Raw genomic sequence first — 11,799 nt, 5'->3', positions numbered from 1 at the left:
AGTCCTAGCATAGCAAGAAACACTTTTTCAGAAGAGGCAGAGGCACCTTGGCTAACAACCAAGTTTTGTGCCTGTCTGGTAAGATGTTTTATTTGACCCCAGGAAGGTAATTTTGATGTCAATGTTGCTCGTGCCTGTCGAGGGAAATGAAGGTGAAGATTAATCATGTCCTCAGCAAGTTCTTCATCCTGGGTGGATAGCATCCTTGCATATGGTTGGGGGAGGAACATCGGCCTGCGATATGGGTGAGTCATAATGTCTGATGAGTCGATCTGGAATCCACAAATGTGAAGTAGCATCCTGTGGAAACACACAAGCATATCCTCTCCCTAATGTTAAGAGAATATCAGGGGCAGAGCGGCAGAGCCACCCCCAGAGCCTGCAAGGTAGGCAGACCTGCGACCCACCGGCAGGTCAGGCCCAACAACCTGCAGAGGGGCACAGCTGCCCCACGCGCCTGCTAGGTAGGCAGAACCGTGACCACCAACAGAACAGGCCCAGCAGCCGGACAGACACAACGCCCCGCCCCGGTTGGTGGAGGGGCAGAGCCGCTGGGCACCTGCAAGTTAGGCAGACCTGCGACTCACCAACAGATCAGGCCCAGCAACCCACGGAGCAGCAGAGCCACCCCTGGGCCTGCAAGGTAGGCGCACTTGCCACCCACTGGCAGGTAAGGCCTAGCAACTCTCGGAGGGACACAGCTGCTCCACGCGCGTGCAAGGTAGGCAGAACCATGATCACCGACAGAACAGGCCCAGCCGCCGAACAGACACATCGCCCCGCCCCGGTTGGGGGAGGGGCAGAGCCTCCAGGCACCTGCAAGGTAGGCAGATCTGCGACTCACCAGCAGATCAAGCCCAGAGACCTGCGGAGCAGCAGAGCCACCCCCACGCCTGCAAGTTAGGTGTACCTGCCACCCACCGGCAGGTCAGGACCAGCAACTCTCGGAGGGACACAGCTGCTCCACGTGCGTGCAAGGTAGGCAGAACCGTGACCACCGACAAAACAGGCCCAGGGACTGCCAGACACATCGCCCCGATTGGGGGAGGGGCAGAGCCGCCGGGCGCCTGCAAGGTAGGCGGACCCGGAACCCACCAGCAGAACAGGCACAGCAATCAGCAGAGCGGCAGAGCCACCTCCCGAGCCTGCAAGGTAGGCAGAGCTGCGACCCACCGGCAGCTCAGGCCCAGCAACTTGCGGAGGGGCACAGCTGCCCACGCGCCTGCAAGGTAGGCAGAACCGTGACCACAGACAAAACAGGCCAAGTGGCCCGCCAGACAAATCGCCCCGGTTGGGGGAGGGGCAGAGCCGCCACCAGCACCTGGTAGGTAGACAGACCTGCAACCGACAGACAAAACAGGCCTAGTGGCCAGCAGAGTGGCAGAAGCGCTGCTCACGCCTGCAAGGTAGGCGGACCTGTGACCACCGAAAGAACAGGCCCACCGAAAGTACAGGCACAGCGGCCTGCCGGCGTGGTAGGCACAATGCCCCAGTTGGAGGAGGGCAGAACCACCGCCAAAGCCTGCGAGGGAGACTTTGCAACTATACAAGAGCAATATAAATATATAGGAGGAAAAATTAATAACACAACAGTTTCACCAAGCAGAAAGAAACACAATCATTATGAAAAGACAAGGAAAGAAAGGACCACAAGCAATGCAGGTCAACTCAACTTTAGAAGAGGTAATATCTGCAGCAGATGGAATGTCAGATAAAGAATTCAGGATATACATGCTTCAGATGATCTGGAGTCTCAAGGAAGACATTAGACAGCAAAATCAGACAATGAAAGACCACTTCGACCACTTCGACAATGAATTACATAAACAAATCCAAGAAGCAAAAGATCAATTATACAGGGAGATAGAGGTTATAAAAAACCAAACAAACAGAAATCCTGGAAATGCAGGAAACAATAAACCAACTTAAAAACTCATTTGAGAATACTACCAGAAGAGTAGAACACTTAGAAGATAGAACATCAGACAATGAAGACAAAGTATTTCAACTGGAGAAGAACATAGACAGCTCAGCAAAGCTGTTAAGAAACCATGAGCAGAACATTCAAGAAATATGGGATAACACAAAGAGACCCAACTTAAGAGTCATTGGGATACAGGAAGGTATAGAGGTCCACACCAAAGGAATGAGCAATCTATTCAACGAAATAATATGAGAAAACTTCCCAGACTTGAAGAACGAGACAGAATCAAAAAATCCTAGAAGCCTACAGGACACCGAATGTGCAAAATCATAAGAGATCCACACCTAGATACATTATAATGAAGATGCCCAACATGCAGAATAAGGAGAGAATTTTAAAAGCTACAAGAGAAAGGAAGCAGAATACATTTAGGGGTAAACCAATCAGGATAACAGCTGATCTTTCAACACAGACTCTGAAAGCTAGATGAATCCTGGAATAACATATTTCAAACAATGAAAGAAAATGGGTTCCAACCAAGAATCGTGTATCCAGCGAAATTAAGCTTCAGGATGGAAGATGAAATTAAAACCTTCCATGATAAACAAAAGTTAAAAGAATTTGCAGCTAGAAAACCATCTCTTCAAAACATCCTCGGCAAAATATTACAGGAAGAGGAAATGGAAAATATCAATAAAAACCAACAGCAGGAGGTAGTACAGTAAAGGGGGGGGATAATCAAAGAGGAAAACAAACCATGTTTAGTAACATAAATATACAAATATGCCTGGAAGAACAACCCATATCTCAATAATAACCCTAAATGTTAATGGCTTAAACTCACCAATTAAGAGACACAGGCTAGTAGAATAAATCACAAAACAAGACCCAACAATATGCTGCCTTCAGGAGATGTATTTGATAGGAAAAGACATACATAGACTGAAGGTGAAAGGTTGGGAAAAATCATATCACTCATATGGGCTTCGGAAACAAGCAGGAGTGTCATAGCAAATAAAATAGATTTCAAGCCAAAGTTAATCAAAAGGGATGAAGAGGGACACTACATACTGCTCAAGGGAACCATACACCAACAAGACATAAGAATCATAAATATATATGCCCCAAACAATGGTGCAGCTATGTTCATCAAACAAACTCTTCTCAAGTTCAAGAATCTAATAGACCACCATACAATAATCATGGGAGACTTCAACACACCTCTCTCACCACTGGACAGATCTTCCAAACAAAAGTTGAATAAGGAAACTATAGAACTCAATAACATAATTAATAACCTAGACTTAATTGACATATATAGAATATACCACCCAAGATCAAGCAGTTACACTTTTTTCTCAGCAGCACATGGATCCTTCTAAAAAATAGATCATATATTATGTCTCAGGGCAACTCTTAGACAATATAAAGGAGTAGAGATAATACCATGCATCTTATCTGATCATAATGGAATGAAATTGAAAATCAATGATAAAAGAAGTAAGGTAAAATCATGCATCACATGGAGAATGAACAATAGGTTACTGAAGACATGGGTTATAGAAGACATAAAGGAGGAAATTAAAAAATTCTTAGAGATAAATGAAAACACAGACACAACATATCGGAATCTATGGGACACATTGAAAGCAGTTCTAAGAGGAAAATTTATTGCTTGGAATTCATTCCTTAAAAAAAGAAAAAAACAACAAATAAATGATCTAATATTTCAACTCAAAATCCTAGAAAAAGAACAGCAAAACAACAGCAAAAGAAGTAGAAGACAGGAAATAATTAAAATCAGAGCTGAAATGAATGAAATCGAAGCAAAAGAAACTATTGAAAAAATTGACAAAACTAAAAGTTAGTTCTTTGAAAAAATAAATAAAATCGACAGACCCTTAGCCACGCTAACGAAGAGAAGAAGAGAGAGAGCTCAAATTACTAGCATACGAGATGAAAAAGGCAATATCACAACAGACACTTCAGAAATACAGAATTATCAGAAATTATTTTGAATCCTTATACTCCAATAAAATAGAATATAGTGAAGGCATCGATAAATTTCTTAAGTCATATGATTTGCCCAGATTGAGTCAGGAGGATATTGACAACCTAAACAGACCAATATCAATTGAGGAAATAGAAGAAACCATCAAAAGACTACCAAGTAAGAAAAGCCCAGGACTGGATGGGTATACAGCAGAGTTTTACAAAACATTTAAAGAGGAACTAATACCAATACTTTTCAAGCTATTTCAGGAAATAGAAAAAGAGGGAGAACTTCAAAATTCATTCTATGAGGCCAACATCACCCTGATTCCTAAACCAGACAAAGAAACTTCAAAGAAAGTAAAGTACAGACCAATATCTCTAATGAACCTAGATGCAAAAATCCTCAATAAACTTCTGGCGAACCGGATACAAAAACATATCAAAAAATTGTGCACCATGATCAGGTAGGATTTATCCCTGGGATGCAAGGTTGTTCCAATATACGGAAATCAATAAATGTTATTCACCACATCAATAGGCTTAAAAATAAGAACCATATGATCATCTCGATAGATGAGGAAAAATCATTCAACAAAGTACAGCATCCTTTTATGTTTAAAACTCTAGAAAAACTAGGGATAACAGGAACATACCTCAATATTGTAAAAGCAATCTATGCTAAGCCTCAGGCTAGCATCATTCTGAATGGAGAAAAACTGAAGGCATTCCCTCTAAAATCTGGAACAAGACAGGGATGCCCTCTCTCACCACTTCTGTTCAACATAGTTCTCGAATCACTCGCCAGAGCAATTAGACAGATGAAAGAAATTAAAGGCATAAAAATAGGAAAAGAAGAACTCAAATTATCACTATTTGCAGATGACATGATTCTATACCTAGCAGACCCATAAGGGTCTACAAAGAAACTATTAGAGATAATAAGTGAATTCAGCAAAGTGGCAAGATATAAAATCAACATGCATAAATCAAAGGCATTCCTGTATATCAGCGACAAATCCTCTGAAATGGAATTGAGAACAACCACTCCATTCACAATATCCTCAAAAAAAATAAAATACTTGGGAATCAACCTAACAAAAGAGGTGAAAGACTTATACAATGAAAACTACAGAACCCTAAAGAGAGAAATAGAAGAAGATCTTAGAAGATGGAAAAATATACCCTGTTCATGGATAGGTAGAACTAACATCAGCAAAATGGCGATATTACCAAAAGTTCTCTATACGTTTAATGCAATGCCAATCAAAATCCCAACGGCATTTCTTGTAGAAATAGAGAAAGCAATCATGAAATTCATGTGGAAAAATAAAAGACCCAGAATAGCAAAAACAATGCTAAGCAGGAAGTGTGAATCAGGCGGTATAGCTATACCAGACTTCAAACTATACTACAGAGCAATAGTAAAAAAAACAGCATGGTACTGGTACCAAAATAGGCGGGTGGACCAATGGTACAGAATAGAGGACACAGAAACCAATCCACAAAACTACAACTATCGATAAAGGAGCTAAAAGCATGTAATGGAAGAAAGATAGCATCTTCAACAAATGGTCTTGGGAAAACTGGAAATCCATATGCAACAAAATGAAACTGTATCCCTTTCTCTCGCCATGCACAAAAGTTAACTCAAAGTGGATCAAGGAAATTAATATCAAATCAGAGACATGGCGTCTGATAGAAGAAAAAGTTGGCTATGATCTACATACTGTGGGGTCGGGCTCCAAATTCCTCAATAGGATAGCCATAGCACAAGTGTTAATAACTAGAATCAACAAATGGGACTTACTCAAACTAAAAAGTTTTTTTTCTCAGCAAAAGAAACAATAAGAGAGGTAAATAGGGAGCCTACATCCTGGGAACAAATCTTTACTCCTCACACTTCAGACAGAGCCCTCATATCCAGAATATACAAAGAACTAAAAAAATTAGACAATAAGATAACAAATAACCCAATCAACAAATGGGCCAAAGACCTGAACAGAAATTTCTCAGAGGAGGACATACAATCAATCAACAAGTATATGAAAAAATGCTCACCCTCTCTAGCAGTCAGAGAAATGCAAATCAAAACCACCCTAAGATACCATCTCACTCCAGTAAGATTGGCAGCCATTAGGAAGTCAAACAACAACAAGTGCTGGCAAGGATGCGGGGAAAAGTGTACTCTTGTACATTGCTGGTGGGACTGCAAATTGGTGCAGCCAATTTGGAAAGCAGTATGGAGATTTCTTGGAAAGCTCGGAATGGAACCACCATTTGATCCAGCTATTCCCCTACTCGGTCTATTCCCTAAAGACCTAAAAAGAGCACACTATAGGGACACTGCTACATCCATGTTCATAGCAGCACAATTCACAATAGCAAGACTGTGGAACCAACCTAGATGCCCTTCAATAGACGAATGGATAAAAAAATGTGGCATTAATACACAATGGAGTATTACTCTGCATTAAGAAATGACAAAATCATAGAATTTGGAGGGAAATGGATGGCATTAGATCAGATTATGCTAAGTGTAGGTAGCCAATCCCTTAAAAACAAATGCCAAATGTCTTCTTTGATATAAGAAGAGTAACTAAGAACAGAGTAGGAACGAAGAACATGAGAAGAAGATTAACATTAAACAGGGATGAGAGGTGGGAGGGAAAGGGAGAGAGAAGGGAAATTGCATGTAAATGGAAGGAGACCCTCAGGGGTATACAAAATTACATCCAAGAGGAAGTGAGGGGAAAGGAGGAAAAATATAAGGGGGAGAAATGAATTACAGTAGAGGGGGTAGAGAGAGAAGAGGGGAGGGGAGGTTGAGGGGGTATAGTAGAGGATAGGAAAGGCAGAAGAATACAACAGACACTAGTATGGCAATATGTAAATCAATGGTTGTGCAACTGATGTGATTCTGCAATCTATATATGGGGTAAAAATGGGAGTTCATATCCTACTTGAACCAAAGTTTGAAATACGATATATCAAGAACTATGTAATGTTTTGAACAACCTACAATAAAAATTAATTTTTTAAAAAAGAGAATATCAGTTCCTTTCCACTGTCCAGTAAGAAGATCTTTCCATTTAACTAAAGGTTTTTGAGTTACTGTTTGCTTAGACCAATGACGTTGCATTGGAGTTAATTTAAAATCATTTACATTTAAATAATTAATGACAAATAGAGCATGTTGAAGAATTTGATGAGGAGAGCAATATTGTAGTTCACCCTTTTTTAATTTATTAATTTGAGATGTTAAGGTCTGAAGAGCTGTTTCCACTATGGCTTGTCCTTGTGGGTTATAGGGGATGCCTGTGGAATGAACTATGTTAAGTGTCTGACACAGGTGTTTAAAGGTTTTTGAAATATAAGCAGGAGCATTGTCTGTCTTAATATGAAGAGGTAATCCCATATACGCAAAGAAGACAAAAAGATGTTGGGCAATATTCTTATAAGCCTCTCCAGTATGGGCTGTAGCAAAAATAACATGTGAGAAAGTATCTACACAAACATGAACAAAAGATAACTTTCCAAACTCTTGAATATGAGTAACATCCATCTGCCACAATTTGTTGGGTAATAAATCCCTAGGGTTGACACCCATCTGTGGAGAAGGAAAGTGAGTAGGACAGATTTGACATTGTTTAACAATTTGTCTAGCTTGTTCTTTAGTTATATGAAACTATGCTGTAAGAGCAGCAAAATTTTGATGATGTAATTGATGATCTTTAATAGCTTGTTCATTAACGTTATAAAGAGTCCTACTTAATAAATCAGCTTTAGCATTTTCTGCCACTGAAGGTCCAGGTAAGTTAGAATATCCTCTAATATGTCCAATAAAAAATTATAGGATCTCTGTAATATTAATTTTTGTGACTTTTGTAATATATTAACAATTGATGAATAAGAGGACAAAGAAGATGTTTCTATGGCTGAAAAGAGATTAAATATATAGGGAATCAGTATAAAGATTAAAAGGCTGTGTAACCTTTTCAAAAGCAGTTATAATAGCAATTAATTCCGTCCTTTGAGCAGAGGTTTCAGTTGTTTGTTGAACTATTGGCTCTTGGTCATCTATAATAGTAACTGCTACTCCATTAGAGGATCCATCTGTAAAAATTAGAGTAGCCTGATCGAGGGACACATGAGAAAAGTTTTTAGAAAAAATACTATTTACCTTAGTCATAAAATGTAGTAATTGGTGGTTAGGCAAATGAAACAATATTTCTCCATAGAATTCCTGTAATGCTATAGGCCATTCATCATTAACATTTAATAAGAAATCTAATTGTTCCTTTTTATATGGAATAATAATGGAGGATGGATCTTTTCCAAAGAGCTCTCTACTTCGAAGTCTACCTTTAAAAATTAATGATGACACCTGGGTGGGATATGAAATATTAATCTTTTTGAAGTAGAAGGCAAATGAATCCATTCTAAAGGATCATCATGCCATAGGCATCCAGTAGGAGTGTGTGAAGTCTGTAAGATTATTAAATCCAGGGCTTATAATAGTCTATTTGTTGTAAATAATGATCTAAAATAGCCTTCTCCACCTTGAATAATGCTTTCTTTCCCTCAGGAGATAATGGTCTAGGTGAATTTTGATTTGAATTTCCCTGTAAAATTTCAAAGAAAGGTTTAAGGTCAGCAGTGGTCAATTTTAAGAAAGGCCTAATCCAGTTAATATCCCCAAGAAGTTTTTGAAAATCATTTAAAGTACGTCAAGAATCAATCCTAACCTGTATTTTTTGAGAAGTTATATTGTTGGAATTAATTAATCTTCCTAGGTAAGAAAAAGGAGCCAGAGTTTGAATTTTATCAGGAGCAATTTTTAATCCCCAGTCTTCTAAACTTGTAATCATAAAGTTAAGTATTTGTTGGAGTATCAAATAATTCAGCATGAGCTAATAAAATATCATGCATATAATGAATTATATATCCAGATGGAAACTTATTTCTCGTGGAGACTAAGGCTGCATCAACAAACTTTTGACATAAGGTGGGACTATTTTTCATTCCCTGAGGCAAAATTTTCCATTCAAATGTTTGATAAGGTCCTTGTAAATTTGGGGAAGGCAGACTAAAAGCAAAATGTTTACAATCCTCTTTGGCTAAAGGAATTGTAAAGAAGCAAACTTATAAGTCTATCACCATTATGTTATGATCTTTAGGTATAGCAGAAGGAGACGGTAGACCCAGTTGTAAGGCTCCCATAGTTTCCATAGTTTTATTTAAAGCTCTAAAGAGGCTCTGGAGACACAGAAACTAACAAATTGGGTGGCCAATCAGAGTTATGATATTGAACTGCTGCCTCCTCTAAGTCCTCCTGATCTTGAGGAGAAAGTTGTTCGTCCTCCTCTTCATCCCCTTGTTCATCAGATTGAGACTGTATAGGGGATGTAGCTTTATAAAATCTAGACGTAGTAGCAGCCCCAATTAAGGGAGCTTGTTCAGACTCAGTCACTTGACGAGCCAAACAAACTGCCTCATGGGTCAGATCCAAAGCATCTTTAAAAACATTCCATAATGCAAAAGCATATACAGGAATTTTTTCTGGCCCATGATGATCATAATAAACCTTCATCTCTTTACCTAGTTTTTTCAATGTTTCTAAATTTAAGGTTACTTCCTCAGGGAACCAAGGAGAGCATTCTTGAATAAAATGAAAAAAATGTCTTAACTGCTTAGAAGAAACTGAAATGCCCCATTTATGGAGCATATGCTTAGCTATATCAATAAAGTGTCCTCTTTCTTTAGATTCTTTATGGCCCATGACTTCTCAAAATAAGTTCTCTGATTACGTACCCTTCACTTACTTAGCACCTTGCTAAGGGGTCTACGGTACCCTAGGTAAGAATCCTATCCTCACCCGAAAACTTCTGAATGAAATGAATGCATGAGACATATGGATTACCGATCGTCCCTGTTCTGATGCCAGATGTTGGAGACCAGCTCCAACAGGGGGTCTTAGGAGTCGAATGGATGGTGAGGAGTCGGCGAAAGAGGGGTGGAGAAACAACACAGACACCAAAGTGCAGGTGTTGATCCCAATCTTTACTTGTGAAGTTGATCATATATAATTTTCATTTTGGCAGGCTCACAGTACTTTCTGGTTACAAAGCAGGAATTATTATTCAAAGAAACAAAATATTACCTTGCTACAATCAGAATAGAAGAATGTATCTTGGCTTATGCATAAGCAAACATTTGTACTTTCAGTTCGCGGTTTGCTTTGAGCTGTTTCTGCTTAGTTAACTTTTAATAATAGTTACAAATGCCCCAAAATATTGGCCTATACCTTGACTATTCTTTCCTGACTTACTGACTGGAACCGGTGCCATGGTTATGGCAAGTGGTTGACGTGTTATTAATTTTAATTAAACAAGAGTAAGAGCACAAATCATTGTGCACAGGAACAAGAACATGTTGCCCAGTACTAAGCACTAATCTGTCTTCTTAACATGAATTTTTCTTCTCAAGATTTTAATTTAATTTCTCAAAAACTTTCTTGACAGGAATATAGGGAGTTTTTCATTAGACATTAACAACTTACACTCCACAGCTGAATCATTGCATTTAGAGAAAACAGATCTATTCTTTAGAAGTAGTTGCATTAATTGGGAAAGTCATGTTTTTTTTTTCCATACTTAAAGGTCATATGAGAAGTCACAATTATACTTATTAAAGGAATACAAATACAAATCGTCCCATTCCCAGAAACATTCTGCGCTCCTCCAGAGGATGGACGCCTTGTGCCATCCACCTCAGTAGGGCCTTGCCATTGCCTGAGTCAGGGGAGGGGCGCAGCAGATGATACCTGATGTCGTCTTACATAGATGAAGTCTCTTACTTGATATCAATGTGGAGTCCCTTCATCCCCAGTTTGGTAGGCAGCAGCCAGCTGTTTACAGAGGTATCACTGAGTTCTTTTAAGAGCATTAAGTCTGTCAAGCAAGGGGGTGTGGATGGGATGGTTAGGTCTTAGAGTTGTGCTTAGGTCCCTTACTGGAGGAGGGCCACAATAGAGAATTTCACAGGGGATAATGTTACTCAAAGAAACAGAGGGAGTATTTCTTTCATGAAACATTGCATAAGGCAGGAGCATAGTCCAATCTATTATGCTGGTCTCTAAGCTTAATTTTGTTAAGGTCTCTTTAATGGTTCTATTCATTCTTTCTACCTGTCCTGAACTCTGGTGTCTTTAAGCACAATATATCTTCCAATTAATCCCCAGGTTCCTGGCTAACCCCTGACTTACCTGGGCCATGAACACCGGTCCATTATCAGACCCTATTACCGGCTTAGCTTCCTCCAATGGTATAGAGGCTGAGTCTGCAGCAGGGGAATCACTTTGAGGGTGTTGTGGGTTAGGGGACGAGGGCAGGGGATAAGTAGGGGGAGAAAAGTCCACTAGAGTCAAATCTTGTGACTCAGGGAGAACAGAAGGTGGAGGAGGAGGAAGAGAAGAGGGTTTGAGAGATCATGGGGGAAGGAGTAGGAGCAGAGGCAGGGGCAAGGAAAGGCTTCACCCATGGAGGAGGAGATTTGCAGAGGTCCTGCCAAGTTAAGATATATGGCTGTAGATCCAGATGGCTATGTGGCCCTGGCTGAAAGACAAAATCTCTGACTTTTTAAATTAGTGGGAAGTAGAAAGATCCTTCTAGGGGCCATCCGAATTCAATGGTGGGTCATTCTGACGCACAGAGATTCTGCCAGGTCCAGCATTTTACTAAAAAAGAAAGATTCTGAGCCATTTAGCGGACTTTGGTCCAGTGATCAAGGGTCAGGGACAGAGGCATTGAAGTGCTCTGTCCCATAATGAAAGGTACACAAACAGTAAAAGCAACGACACATGAAACTGATAAGACAAGACC

Source organism: Callospermophilus lateralis, unplaced genomic scaffold (assembly GCF_048772815.1).
Source record: "Callospermophilus lateralis isolate mCalLat2 unplaced genomic scaffold, mCalLat2.hap1 Scaffold_136, whole genome shotgun sequence".
NCBI classification, from domain to species: Eukaryota; Metazoa; Chordata; class Mammalia; order Rodentia; family Sciuridae; genus Callospermophilus; species Callospermophilus lateralis.
This window is presented reverse-complemented; position numbering follows the sequence as displayed.